This window comes from Diceros bicornis, chromosome 9, assembly GCF_020826845.1.
Source record: "Diceros bicornis minor isolate mBicDic1 chromosome 9, mDicBic1.mat.cur, whole genome shotgun sequence".
NCBI lineage: Eukaryota > Metazoa > Chordata > Mammalia > Perissodactyla > Rhinocerotidae > Diceros > Diceros bicornis.
Genome location: NC_080748.1, coordinates 72,051,388 through 72,064,765, shown reverse-complemented (window position 1 = coordinate 72,064,765; position 13,378 = coordinate 72,051,388). Strand labels below are relative to the sequence as shown.

Genomic DNA, 13,378 nt, shown 5'->3' with positions numbered 1-13,378 from the left:
CAAGAACAAAACTTTGATTTGAAAAAGGTTTTGGTTTCTATTTTTCCTTCATAAAAGCAGAAAACACAACCTTTCCTCTCTTATAGAAAACTGCACTCTATAGGTAGAGAAATAAGGGCAGGATCTTTTACAGGATGAATTCCAAGTGTTTTCGGGTTGGGAACTCACCATTCCTCACAATAGTTCCTTACAGGCAGGCAAAGGACAGAGAATGATTAGTCTCTATGTGAAAACCAAGGGGAGGAGGGCATTGCTGTGTTAAAGGAGACCACGCTGGCCTCTGCACATGGGCTGATGGCTAGGACATCGGACAATTGCAGCCCTCACCAGTGACTAGCACACCTTCATTCCCAAGCCCTCTCTCTATGGCTGTCACTTCTTAGGGTTGGCTATTCAAATCTCCAGTCTTCTCTCATTAAAAAATAAGTCAGGGGGCCGGCCCGGTGGCGCAAGCGGTTAAGTGCACGCGCTCCGCTGCGGCGGCCCGGGGTTCGCTGGTTCGGATCCCGGGCGCGCACCGACGCACTGCTTGGCAAGCCATGCTGTGGCGGCGTCCCATGTAGAGTGGAGGAAGATGGGCACAGATGTTAGCCCAGGGCTGTCTTCCTCAGCAAAAAAAGAGGAGGATTGGCGGATGTTAGCACAGGGCTGATCTCCTCACACACAAAAAATAAATAAATAAATAAGTCAGGAAACGCCCTGCCTTGCTGATCTTCAATCAATGCCTTGATAAAACTTCAACCCTACGTGAGCGTTGCATCAAACTACAAAGCAGTGAAAATGAGCTCTATAGTCCATGTGTTATCTTTTTGCCATCTGATTATGAGGATTTCCTGACACAAACAAGAGCAGATTCTTTGTTCAGGGTGGGTGGAATGCTGAAGGAGGGAAGCAGAGCGCGGAGTTGAGGATTGGGTCCTCATGATGGGTCTGTCCACCCAGACACTGTTGAGTTTATCTTCTTGTCTCTTAAACCCCATCAGCTTATCCCAGCTCCACCTCCAACATTCAAGTCCAAGTGATAAATATTTCCCTCCTGGACAACAGTAAGAGTGACCAGAGAAGCCCTGCCTTCACTCTAGCCCAGTGGTTCTCAACCAGGGATGATGTGGTCACCCAGGGGACATCTGGCAATGTCTGGACATGTTTTTGATTGTCACAACTAAGAGTATGGGGCCACTGGCATCTAGTGAATAGAAGTCAAGGATGCTGCTAAACATCCTGCAATGTACACAACAGATGCCCCCACCAACAAAGAATTATCTAGTCCAAAATGTCAATAGTTCTGAGGTTGAGAAACCCTGCTTCTAGTTCCCCTGCAATACCTCATATACCTAACCATGCTCTTTCTTTAAAGAGCAAATCAGATGATGCTTAAAACCTTTCAATGGTTTCCCATTATTCTTAGTATGAAGATTAACAAAATTTCCTTAGCTCCTTGAACCTGCATGATCTGGCACCCACTCTCCCTCTTTTCTTTTATCCTGTGCACTAACCAAACTGACTTTATTCCCTTTTTTCTAGAAAGCATCATAATTCCTCCTACTCACAGGGTTTTGGCACATGTTATTCCCTCTTGTAAATCATTTCCCTCCCTCTTACCAGCCTCTCCCCCTTTAGCCTACTTATTACTGCCTTCTAATCCTTTAGAAGACCTCAGCTGAAAGGTTTCTCCAGCAGAGACTCCCTCTGCAACCACCATTCTGTGAAACAGCCTGAGATGAAAGGCCACGTGGAGAGAGAAACCAGGCCATCCCAGCTCTTCAAACCACCCCAGCTCAGGCCTAAAATGTGAATGAGGCCATCTCGAGCACCCAGCGCCAGCTGTCTGCAGGCATGTGAGTGAGCCCAAGTGAGACCAGCAGTAAAACTGCCTAATCAACCCTCACAATTGTAATAAATAAACAAATAACTCACTATTGTTTTAAGCCACCTACGTCTTGGGATGGCTTGTTATGAAGTAATAGACAACTTATTCATTCTTACTGGAATTCTTGAGTTGTGTACTAAGGAGAGCTTCCTGATCTGGAGGTGGAATTTTCCCTTCACCTCCTGGCTCTGTCACTCCTCATGGGACTGCTGGTCAAGACCTGAGCTTCTTTTTTTTTTTTTTAATAATTTTATTTATTTATTTTTTCCCCCAAAGCCCCAGTAGATAGTTGTATGTCATAGCTGCACATCCTTCTAGTTGCTGTATGTGGGGCGCAGCCTCAGCATGGCTGGAGAAGCGGTGCATCAGTGCGCGCCCGGGATCCGAACCCAGGTCGCCAGCAGTGGAGCGCGTGCACTTAACCGCTAAACCACGGGGCCGGCCCTAGACCTGAGCTTCTGAGTTATGGTGCATTTGAAAGAATGATGCTCTCTTCCCAGCAGGTCAGTGAGTAGAGGCGGAGAGACTGTTCCCCCTTCCCATTTCACCATCCTGTCCTATTAGCCTCCCTAAAACTGCAGCTGTACATTGGGCAAGGATCTTCTAATTTAGTTAACTCAGGAGTTGGAATAAATACAAAAGGGGATTTCAGTGCAGAAGGGAATGCCTAAGCTTTTGACAGCTTGTCTTTTCCCAGATTCTAAAAGGGAAATCACTTAAAGAATTAGGCCCTTTGGCCCCGTGGCTTAGCGGTTAAGTGCGTGTGCTCCGCTGCTGGTGGCCCAGGTTCGGATCCCGGGCACGCACCGACGCACCACTTCTCCGGCCATGCTGAGGCCACGTCCCACATACAGCAATTAGAAGGATGTGCAACTATGACATACAACTATCTACTGGGGCTTTGGGGAAAAAGAAATAAATAAATAAAATTATAAAAAAAAGAATTAGGCCCTTCTAGGTCCCTTTGTGTGAACTCTCCAGTGCCAACATCATTCCTCTTGCCCTTGGGTTTTTATTAAGTTCCCTCCTTCAACTCACTTCACGTGAATCTCTACTCATTTCCTTTGGGAAATCCATCCTAATAGGAAAGCCTCATTCCCATGAAGCTCTCATCACCTGAATCCACCTCCATTCCTCTAGGCATTCAGGCAAGTCTCAAGTCTACATCACTTAGTCTAGAGTGGCAGGGGCCTTCCTTGGGACATGGGTCAGAGGAGAGGGGCGTCTGGAAGAGAAAATGCTCTAATACTGGGGACTTCTGGGTCTAGTGTAAGTATGGATCTCCAGGACAATGGATTTCCTTCAAGAATCCCACCTCTGAAAGGTTCATAAGTGTCTCTTTGTCTTTGACCTGATAGAACAATATAGAGTAGGTCTATACAACTGGCTTCAATCAGGAGGTGAGGCACAAGCTTCCAAGGATAGACATTACTTTTCAAGGGAACAATGCAGACTACACCAGTATTTAAGAAATAAATAATTTCCTTAACTATCCCAGGGCTTCTCCTTTATCTGGGTCTCTAGGAGATATCACACCCCATTATTGGGCAGAAGAGGGTTTGATTTCTTCCTGTCCCATCATGGCATGGCCTACTAGGATATTAATGGGACTACCTTATCTTTAATGACTGTTTCTTTTGTTACCCCTGGAGATAATCATGATGAAGAGGAAGAGACCAATTTCGTGCCTTATGCCTGAAGGTCCCATATAGGGAAGGTTTGTTTTTTATCCCATAAGGTAACTCCCTTTTGGTAGGGACTTAACCTTTCTCTGAAAATGAGTGGTAATCCCTGGTGTTCTTCACCTGAGGGAGAGGACTGGGTATTAGGTAAATGGAAAGAAGAGGGCCTAGACATTAGGGGGCACAGAGAACCAAGTCTGGGCTCCTGGGTGGTGGTCTAAGATGGCATCATCAACATGGAAACAGGGTCTCTATCCTTGTAGTGTGGAGGATGAAGAATAGAGATTATAGACACAAACTGATCATAAATCTGATTATCTAGATTTAAGAAGAGTTCTTGTTTATCTTCCTATTATTGTCTCAAATTTTAGCAAAATCTTGTTTCAGCTTCCTGGGCAGATTTTTTTTGTTGTTTTGTTTTATGTATTTATTTATTTATTCATTCATTCATTTATTTATTTATTTTTTCCCCCCAAAGCCCCAGTAGACAGTTGTATGTCACAGATGCACATCCTTCTAGCTGCTGTACGTGGGACGTGGCCTCAGCATGGCCGGAGAAGCAGTGCGTCGGTGCGCACCCGGGATCCAAACCCGGGCTGCCAGCAGTGGAGTGCGCGCACTTAACCGCTAAGCCATGGGGCCGGCCCCTGTTGCTTTGTTTTAAAATCAGTTCTGCTGTGGAACTTTAAAGGAAGGTTGTGGGGCCAGCCCGGTGGCGTGGTGATTAAGTTTGTGCACTCTGCTTCAGTGGCCCAGGGTTCATGGGTTCGGATCCCAGGTGCGGACGTACACACTGCTTTTCAAGCCACGCTGTGTGGTAGCGTCACACATACAAAAATAGAGGAAGATTGGCACAGATGTTAGCTCAGGGCCAATCTTTCTCAAGCAAAAAGAGGAAGATTGGCAACAGATGTTAGCTCAGGCCAATCGTCCTCACCAAAAAATAAAAGGGCCGGCTGGATGGCGTAGTGGTTAAGTTTGCACGCTCTGCTTCGGCAGCCCAGGGTTCACAGGTTAGGACCCCGGCCATGGACCTACACCACTTATGAAGCCATGCTGTGGCAGGCGTCCCACATATAAAATGGAGGAAGATGGGCACAAATGTTAGTTCAGGGCCAATCTTCCTCAGCAAAAAGAGAAAGATTGGTGAAGGATGTTAGCTCAGGGCTAATCTTCCTCACCAAAAAACAAACAAACAAAAATAAATAAAAGTTAAAAAAAATAAAGGAAGGTTTTAACTGGGACCTCAAGCACATCCCAGCGGAACAGTACATGCTTCATTTTCTTCTATGGCATTCTCTTGTCCTGGCTCATAGATCCCTGTAAGCCTGCTGCCTCCCCCTCTCTGAATTTTCCAGACCCCAAGTGGGAAATCCAGGTTTTTCTGCTTTACTCGTAACACTTGCTGATGGCATGGGTGTCTCTTCTACAAAGCCGCCAGCTCACCTGGCTTCTCTCAGGAGGTGAGGCATGAGCCATAGTTGAAGGGGGTTCTATCATATCCCCCCTCATCTTGCCCTCGCCAGGGAGGTGACAATTGGTAACAGGGATCTCCAACTCTCTGACTCTCGTTCCCAAACCGTGCTCTCCTCCAGCTTGGGTTTTAACCTCCCTCCTGTGGAGGAAAACTTGCTTGGCTAAATATTCTTGCAAACTACGCTGTTTGTGCCAGCACTGGTGCCCTTCAAACTGAAAACTCAGGAACTCCATTCTTTCATTCCTTTTGCACTTTGTGTGGCCTCCTATTTCTTCCATGCCAAGTGGTGAAGGAGAAAGGGCAACAGGGTAACCAAGGCGTCACAGGGGTGCAAAAATGACATTGTGCTATTATGTAAGGGCGCCTTTCCTTCCAGTCATATGAAAGGTTCCAACACCAGGCCATTCCCACTGCTGCCCAAGAAGACAAGAAGGATTATATGGATGAGCATGTGACACCCGGGATCAGACGGCAGGACCCAAGAACTTTAGAAGTTGTTCAAGGAGGCAGAAGATCCCATCAGAAACTGTTGAAGGGGAAGAGGGATCCTCTGATAGAACAACACGCACATAGCGAGGAGTTAAGACGCTGCCAAACAGGATTTAGCCCACGAAGGGCTCTCACATCCACCTCGGCCCTGTGTGAGCACAGCGTGGACATCAGCTGTTGTGTCCCACCAGGCTGGGAGCTGAGGAATGGAACCAAAACAGAAGTTGCCTGGTAAATTTATTTATTCTGGAGTGTTTCTATCCCACCTAGCAGCAAAAGTGGCAAAGCTCTGAAATTGCCATGGAGACCTAAATCAGCTCTACAAATGCTGGCCCCTGGCCTGATTTCTGGAACAAAGGTTTTCTTTATCAGATAAACTTTCCAGATTCCTGTGCTAATAAGTACTATTAATATAAGCAAGAGACTGATAACTGCATAGAGACAAAATATGTATTTAATATATTCTAAACAAAATAAGACATCCTAGTAGCCAGAGGAAAACATTAACAGCCACTATTTTAGTTTTTGGAGAGTTTTTAAAAATTCAATTGAAATACTGATTAATGGTAGGTAAAATGCCCTATATCCTATGTGGCGCGTGAACCAGCGGCAGCAGCCTCGCCTGGGAGAGGGTAAGAAATGCAGAGTCTCAGGACGCAACTCAGACCTACTGAATCAGAATCAACGTTTTAACATTCCCAGGTGGTTTGTGAGAACCCTAAAGCTTTCGAGGCACTTCTCTATGTGACTTTAAAATTGTTATAAATAGTAAAAGCACATATCTGTTCATGACAGCAGATTGAAGTCTTTTGAACAATGCAATTAATATGTTAAAATAATATTTATTTCATATAAGATACAAGTTGTTGTAATTATTACAAAATTGTTCTCCTTAAATCTTGTGTAACTTGGATTTTTTTTTTTTTGTGAGGAAGATCAGCCCTGAGCTCACATCCGTGCCAATCCTCCTCTTTTTGCTGAGGAAGACTGGCCCTGGGCTAACATCCATGCCCATCTTCCTCCACTTTATATGGGACGCCGCCACAGCATGGCCTAACAAGCAGTGCATTGGTGCGCGCCTGGGTCCGAACGCGGGCCGCCAGCAGCAGGGAGCGCGCACTTAACCGCTAAGCCACGGGCCCGGCCCCTTTATTTTTTTAATTTTTAATTTTAATTTATTTTTTATTTTGTGAGGAAGCTCAGCCCTGAGCTAACATCCACGCCAATCTTCCTCTTTTTGCTGAGGAAGACTGGCCCTGGGCTAACATCCGTGCCCATCTTCCTCCACTTTATGTGGGACGCCGCCACAGCATGGCCTGACAAGCGGTGCCTCAGTGTGCCCCGGGGAGCCGAACCCAGGCCACCAGCAGCGGAGCACACGCACTTAACTGCTACGCCACAGGCCTGGCCCTGCGTAACTTAGATTTTTAAGATAAACTTTTCCTTTAGTTTGGAATCCTATGTGTTGGGAAAATTAGCAAACGCAAGTCACTTCTAATTTTCAAATCTTCAATTCGAAGAAAAATTAGAATATTGCTTTTTTTCTTTATTTGAGAGTAAAACCAAGGATCATGAGGGTCTTAAAAACTAACTCCAGCAGTGACTCAAGGATAGAAGGTGGGACGAAGGTTGTAACCCAGATGTTGACCTCAGGCCAGGGAGAAAAGGATTCTGAATACAAAGATTAGGCTTACTCTGGATGAGAACCGGGCATATTCAAACAAAACAAATGCCTCATGGTCACTGGCTGTACCTCTCACTTTATGTCATTGCCCACGGGAGGACATAGCTGTTACCCCAAATTTAAAAAGCAAGACTGAGTATGGTCCATAGACACTGGGTCAGTGCACCATCCTCATGCTGGTGGGCAATGCTCTTGTCTGTCTTTTATTGTTGTTGTTTTGGTGAGGAAGATTGGCCCTGAGCTAATATCTGTCGCCAATATTTCTCTTTTTTGCTTGAGGAAGATTGTCCCTCAGCTAATATCCATGACAATCTTCCTCTACCTTGCATGTAGCATGCTGTCACAGTACGGCTTGATGAGCGGTGTGTAGGTCCATGCCTGGGCCTCCAAAGCAGAGCACGCGAACCTAACCAGTACACCATCGGGCCAGCCCTATGCTCTTGTTGTATGCAGCTGTCTCAAATCCACACCCAGCAGAGGGCATGGTGTGGATGAACTGCAAATCTTGGAACACTTCTGGTGGAAAGGATGTTCAGTGGGTGTTACGGAGAGCATTGCCGCAGCCATGTTTAGGCATTAGGTGGAAATTTGTTTTTAGCTGAAACCTACTGCAGAAATTACTCTTCCTGACAAATGAACTGGATTTTGAACCCATTCCCACTATCACAGTGGACAGAAAGGCAGCAGGCTTTGAGCACAGATGGCTGCACAAAGAGAAATCGCCAGAGCACGAGGCTTGCACATTCCATCCCCGGGTGATATGTAAAAAGTAACAGTAGGCTTACTAGCAGAGTATTGAAGGGAAGCAAATCCTCCCTAAAATTCCATTGAGAAAAAGACTATTCTTAGCGGGAAACTTGAGCAATTGCACACAAAAAGCAAGAAATTATTCTGCCATGTGTAAGAATGACTCTGATAGAAGGAAGCAAATACTCAACGGACCAGCACAAGATCCGCAGAGTAGAATCAACAGATCCCAAGTGCCACAAGAAAAATGGCCCCAAATAGGTCATTTCCTCAGCCATATCTGCCTGAGAATGTACCAGGTTCCTTATTAAAGAACGAGAAGTTAATATCAGAATGTCCACTACACATATTTATAGTCTGTTGTAAATAAATATATTTAAGTAAATTTTGTAGCAGCAGCTGTCAAAGTATGGTCTGAAGATTCCTGGGGGTCCCCAAGACCCTTCTAGGAGGTCTGTGAGGTTCCACCTTTTCCAATTACATTTCAGGGTGAAGCCAGATTTTCCTCATATCTTTCAACGAAAACAACATACAATGGCGGACTAAATGCAAAAGCAGGTATGAGAATCCAGCTGTTGTCGGCTACGCTGATAGATATTAAGAGATTTGTAAGTTTGTAAAACAATGCCACTATCCTCATTAGAATTTTTTCTTTTAGAATATAGAATGGGGGCCGCACCATGGTGTGGCGGTTGAGTGCGTGCACTCGGCTGCTGGCGGCCCAGGTTCGGATCCGGGGCACGCACTGATGCACCAATTGTCGAGCCATGCTGTGGCAGCATCCCATATAAAGTGGAGGAAGATCGGCATGAATGTTAGCTCAGGGCCACTCTTCCTCAGCAAAAAGAGGAGGATTGGCATGGATGTTAGCTCAGGGCTGATCTTCCTCACAAAAAATAAAAATAAAGAAAAAAATAAAAGAAAATAGAATGATTTTTAAGTAAAAATATTTATGTCAACCTGAATGGGTTTATCATTGTTATTTTTTTTTCCTCCTGGAAGCCCCAGTGCATGGTTGTATATCCTAGTTGTAAGTCCTTCTAATTGTTCTATGTAAGCCACTGCCACAGCATGGCAACTGACAGACAGGTGGTGTGGTTCCACAACCAGGAAACAAACCTGGGCCGCCGAAGTGGCGAGAGCACTGAACTTTAACCACTGGGCCATCAGGGCTGGCTCTATCGTTGTTAATTTTTAAGTGACAATAAATATTTTAAATATTTCACAGTGTTAATCTCTAATATGGCAAATATCAATAGAGTTAAGCATAAAAACAAAAGCTCTTCAAGAGTTCTCAATAATATTTAAGAGAATAAAGAGATCTTGCAACCAAAAACTTCAAGAACCACACCTCTAGAGTTTCTCATTTCATAGTTTGAATCCCTAGATTCTCACTTTCTATATTATTGCTTTGAGAAGTGTTCAGAATGTTCCAGATGAAAGAACTCCAGCTCTTGCAAGGGGCTCCATGTGACATGGGAGCCTGAACCGCCAGGATAAAGCACAACTTCTTCAGTCTGTCTGCTTTCCTCCTCCAAACCTCCCTGCCTCCCCAATTCTCTCGATAGCACCCTCTATGATCATTTATTATGGCAAAAGACCTCCAGATGATCCATAGGTCTGTGGACTTGCAGTAATTCAATGTATTTGCAACAATTTTAGGAATGCCTCTATTATATCTCATCATCATATAAAGAATAAAAATTAAATTCTGTTTGCCAGGCAAAAAATACAGACAGGTTATCTCAGCTGTGGAGTTTATCACTAGCATACACGAGACAGGATGAAAAGGAGTCTGTCTAAACACAGAAGTAGCCCTCATGGTTAATCAGGAAGTGGAAGGGGCCGGCCCCATAGCATAGTGGTTAAGTGCACGCACTCTGCTGCTGGTGGCCCGGGTTCAGATCCCCGGCACGCACCGATGCATCGCTTGTCAGGCCACGCTGTGGCGGCATCCCATATAAAGTGGAGGAAGATGGGCACAGATGTTAGCCCAGGGCCAGTCTTCCTCAGCAAAAAGAGGAGGATTGACATGGATGTTAGCTCAGGGCTGATCTTCCTCACAAAAAAAAAAAAAAAGGAAGTGGAAGATCATTCAGGTTGTAGCACAGTTTGAACCACCAGGTTGTGTGCTGCACCACATCTAAGGGGACCTACTGCTTCTTGTACACTCAGGTGCTCTGTTTTTAATGCTTCTGCTAAAGGACTCAGTATGTGTCCAATCAGAGAGAACTGATAGTTAAGCCAGTAACCATTTAGCACAGAGGCCCTATGGGGAGGAGCTTTCAGGTCATTCCACCCACAGGCTACTGGCCACCCCGTAAAGGATGATAAGTCAGGCACCCTCATTGTCTGGTAAGGTAGTGGTCTGTTTGGGACCAAACATGTCTAGCTATGTGTAAAGAACCATGCAGAAGGGGCTGTTGGCATTGTAGGTGCTTTGAGGCTTATAAGAAGGGAGCTTGACCTGTCCAGTAGAAACACTTTTAACATGTCATTCAACTGCCTTAAAAATCTAGTTTCAATCCACTTTTCCAGCCATAACAGCTTCCACTTGTTGAACATCTTCTACATTCCGGGAACTGTAATAAGCACTGTCACATAAACAATAACTCAATGAAGTAGGTACTACTTTTTAGTAACCATTTTACAGATGAGAAGCTGAGTTCAGAGACTATAAGTGTCATTCAACCAGAGGCAGAAGAGTTGTAAAAGACAGAAGACACGAATATGAATCTAGACAATTTGGATGACAAGGTATAAAGTACTCACCTTCAAAGTGGGGTTCAGCTTCTGGGATGTGAGAGCAGATTAACACAGGGAACTGGGAGAGACAGGCTTCTGCATGTTAGACCCAGGCCATCTGATCTTAAACATCACAGCACACTGTTGGGTAGAGAGAAGGGACAAATTATACATAAGCAATAGGGACCTATCTGGACAACTTTCAGGGTAGGCTCAAAGCATCAGGATGATGAATAGAGGAGAGTTGTTTCTTTCTTCATTTCCAATACTTCCTCCTGCTCACCCCTCCTGCCCAAGTCACCCAAGACAGGTATCTTGCACTCCTTTTACTTGTGTTCCCATTTTCTCTGCATCTTCTTGGGGCCTAGCTCACAAAGCTCCTCAACCAATTTACCCTCTGATGTTTAACTGTAATCTCATATGAAACTCACCCTTGCTGAGGTAAGACATCTACATTTGGACAGTGAAGAGTCTTTGTTGGCTGGTGAAAATCCAAGACAACTGGCTTTGAGTCAAAAGGATGTGGATGTATGCCCAGCTCTGTCACTGTCACTGAAAAGATGTGTGGCCTCAGCAAATCAGGGACATTCTCTGAGCCTCAGATTCTTTTCCTGTAAATTCAGATAATATCTCCCACCTCACAAGAGTATGTGAAGGATTGACTGATATATCCCACCTAAGAAAACCAAGGACCATCCCCAAATTCTGTGAATTCAGTAACAGTAGTTGGATCTGAATCTCAATCCATAGGGGAGCACATTTTAAGGCATCATTAGTCAGTAATAGACATATTGGGCAAAGAGCAAAGTCACATTGCTTAGAGCTTATATGGGCTAAGTTAAAAAGAAGAAGAAAGAAAAACTGAAGGTATTAGGCTAAATAACTCATTCTGATGGGATAAGAGAGGTAATGGCGTTGAAGAGTAAAGGAGGCACTCCAAACTTTTCTATTACCTTATTGGAAAAGAGAAGAAACTTTTAGCAATGTTGGGGGACTTGGCATGTGCAGTGATATATTAGAGCTCTTTATAGGGTTTGCCTGACTTTAATTTCACAGTGTTATTGTATGATTCTTCTTTGGTTGAGGCTTCTGAATACATTGCATGAAGAATGAGGACACTTCTAGCACTCCGAGTTCCAAATGAATCTTCGCTAGATGTCCACATCTGACGGCAACTCTAAACAGTTAACTCAAAAAGTAGTCTTGTGACTTCTATAGTTTTAGGAACTATGTTTTTCCACATGGTTCCTCTGGAGCAGATGGAGAACTGAGAAAAGGAGACACTGTTATGATCACCAGGATTGGCCAAGATAGAAAAAGATGATGGGTTTAATGGATTTGAGCTCTAACTGAAGTAACTTCAATAGAATCTATGTCCCTGTAGCAGGATAAGGGCCTGAGCTGAGGAGGGAGTTGCAGGAGAGATCTGCAGACCCACGATCCTGCTCCTGAAGTATATGCAGGCATCCTTGCCCTTTAACTGTAGTCTAGCCTATAATCATCACTAGGTGCCTGCAGGCTTTCAGATGTGCTAAGCCTTCTAAAGGTCCCTGTGACCATTCCACGTGGGTATTTCTTCAAGGGTGTGTGGTTGCCTCACATTCTCATGAAGTTCAGTCAAGATCAACCGAGGATGCCAAGTCAAGACTGCAGCCCATATCCCCGTGGATGAGTGCCAACCGTCAGCAGAGACCTCTATCCTGTTCTGTTATTAGTACCACATTATCTTCAGTCTGCATATCCTGTAACATGTTCCTCAACAGCATCCAAACACTGACAAATAGACAGATTCATCATACCCTGAGATACCCCAAATAACCCATACGTTAGGACAATGCAACCACATTTTTCTGAGTGGATCAATGTAATAAAGGGAACTTGGCTTTATTATGAAAGAGAAAAAGCTTGTCTTTGGCCATGGAAATTTCTCTTTCAGTATGGAACCTCCCCATCTCACCTGCCAGGAGAGGTCCCCTGAGGCCACCTGCAAAGATAGAGACAGAGGCGTTACAAACCAAGAAGAAGGATTTTTGCTCAGTGTCCAAGGTCACTCCTTCTTTTGTAGGATTTAAAGCAAAACTCCCTTGAAAGCAGAAGTAAAGCTTTTGAGTTAAGCTTTGGTTTATCCAAGCGAGAAAGTTAAAGCTCAAACTGAGGATTTTCTGGACAATTAGGCTGTAAAATAGCATTACTACTTGCACATTTAAGTTCTGCATGGTCTTTTCACAAGTAGCAGTCTGATGTAGCCCTTCAGAAAGAAACCGACAATCAGGTTCATAGTCACAAGAAACACAATCCAACCCACTAACTTAAGCAGAAAAAAAATTATTAAAGGCTTTTGAATAATTCACAGAAGGTCCAGGAGAGTGTATAAGCAGGATTGGAGGCTGTGTCCACAAGAAAAATATGTCCGAAATTCTGCTGCCCAACTGGGCTTGTGAAGATGCCCTTGCTACTGTCACTGGGCACAGACATGGCCGCTCACACTGTTCCTGGACCCTGGACACTGTTATTAGAACCATTATCTCCATGCTTCTGAAAACTGGCTGTAGTAGCACTACCCACTCTTAGAATGGATTCCACCCAGGACTGCCTCTTTGCATCATTAGTTCCTGAGTCAAAATCTTGTGTGGGTAAGTCCGATTGGCAGAGCTTGGGCAAGTATCTGGCTAAGTGAGCAGGTG

The 13,378-nt window shown here is 44.6% G+C and overlaps 1 long non-coding RNA gene across 1 annotated transcript in view; it reads right to left on the bottom strand.

Annotated features, from left to right (window-relative positions):
• The window catches only part of LOC131410298 (uncharacterized), a 44,972-nt gene that overhangs the window by 15,642 nt on the left and 15,952 nt on the right, over window positions 1–13,378 (bottom strand). Inside the window, exons 3-4 of the long non-coding RNA XR_009221221.1 lie at window positions 12,652–12,678; window positions 10,722–10,835 (exon numbers count right to left, since the gene is read on the bottom strand). This is a non-coding gene — a long non-coding RNA (uncharacterized LOC131410298). The remainder of the gene's footprint in view (window positions 1–10,721; window positions 10,836–12,651; window positions 12,679–13,378) is intronic.